Below are 1,994 nucleotides of genomic sequence, written 5' to 3' on the forward strand. Positions count from 1 at the left end.
TATGTGTACATATATATGTATACACACACACACACACACACACACACACACACACACATATATATATATATATATATATATATATATATATATAGTTTGTTGATTGAATCTAATGCAATTTAATCAATAAATGTCTCTTTTAATGCACAATCCAAACTACTTCGAGGATATCGCACTTAAATCCCTCAAAGACAGGATGCAACTTTTAAGAAGTAGGTTCCCCTCTACTGGCATACGTGCTTTTATTCTAAATATCGTTGCCAAAATGTATTTGACATGCTAGCTTATAATACAGGTAGGAAGAAAAGAGGCGATGAACGAAAGGAAAAGAAAAGGACTTAAGCAACACGTGAAGTTCTCTTTACAAACGCTTTTTAACACAAATTCACATCCACCAAACAGTCGATTTCTATGACAGAGCATAACAATATCCCGTTGTTCCATAGAACAATATCTTGCCCATTGTTCTTAAACAGAGTTCCCGAAGTTTATAGGAATTTTGTTCAACACGTTATTTGTCTTTTTAAGCATGTGAACACATTCTGTGCTTGGATAGCAAGCGCTGTCCAGGCCTTCTATGTGAGATGTGATGCGTCTATCGCAGATCAAGGAAAGGCTACTCTTCCTGTCAATGTTGTTGGCATTTTCTAGACCATGCGGGATATATGCCTATGCAGAACTTTCTCGGCGCTGGATTTACCATTAAGCTAAATATGAACGTGCGTAGGACATCAAGTGAGGCGGAGTGGGGCGTCACAAAAAGGGTAATTGGTTTACGGTACAAAAGAAATCAATTTAAAATTGCTAAAATAATATCCGGGATGCCTTATCTCTACTAAGTATGAAAAGAGATGCTTTATTTAAGATTAATTTTGAAGATCAGATCAAAGACTTCGCAATTAAAAAATGGAGAAAACCTTTGAAATATAAAGTGAATATAGTAGGCGTAGGAGTGGCTGTGTGGTAAGTAGCTTACTTACCAACCACATGGTTCCGGGTTCAGTCCCACTGCGTGGTACCTTGGGCAAGTGTCTTCTACTATAGCTTCAGGTCGGCCAAAGCCTTGTGAGTGGATTTGGTAGACGGAAACTGAAAGAATCCCGTCGTATATATATATATATATATATATATATATATATATATGTTTGTGTGTGTGTGTATGCTTGTGTGTCTGTATTTGTCCCCCGCTTCAACATCGCTTGACTACCGATGCTGGTGTGTTTACGTCCCCGTAACTTAACGGTTCGGCAAAATAGACCGATAGAATAAGTACTAGGCTTACAAAGAATAAGTCCGGGATCGATTTTCTCGACTAAAGGTGGTGCTCCATCATGGCCGCAGTCAAATGACTGAAACAAGTAAAAGAGTATACAAAAATAAACATTATTTTCCATCTTACTGTTAGCTTTGTTTCATTTCGAAAAATAAAAATTGATTTATGGTTATGGTTTATTATTTATATTTTAAAGGTTAGTAAAGTTAGAGGTCGGAATAACTGTCTAAGGGATAAAAGTATCCGTTATACTAGCGGTATAATTACCTATGTTAACCCTGGACATACATATGCAAGCATATTATGCTCATAAATTACAAGTAATGACAAAGATAAAGATGAGTTTTGTCAGGAATTAAATTTACAGTAAACAGGAAATGGAGAAATATTGAACAACAATTGACTGACATCGATGTTAATCAATTGTTGTTGGACTGCGATCGTGCTCTTGCCACATTTTTCAAGGGTTTTAGTCTAACAAATCAACCCCAGCACGCTCACATATATGCATATATATACGACGGTCTTCTTTCAGTTTCCGTCTACCAAATCCACTCCCAAAGCTCTGGTCGGCCCCGGCTTCAGTATACATACACACACGCACACGCAGCACACACGCACACGCAGCACACACGCACACACACACATTCAAACACACAGTCACACACACACTTACACACACACATATATATTATATATATATATATATATATATATATAT

The sequence above is a fragment of the Octopus bimaculoides genome, chromosome 10 (genome assembly GCF_001194135.2).
Source record: "Octopus bimaculoides isolate UCB-OBI-ISO-001 chromosome 10, ASM119413v2, whole genome shotgun sequence".
NCBI classification, from domain to species: Eukaryota; Metazoa; Mollusca; class Cephalopoda; order Octopoda; family Octopodidae; genus Octopus; species Octopus bimaculoides.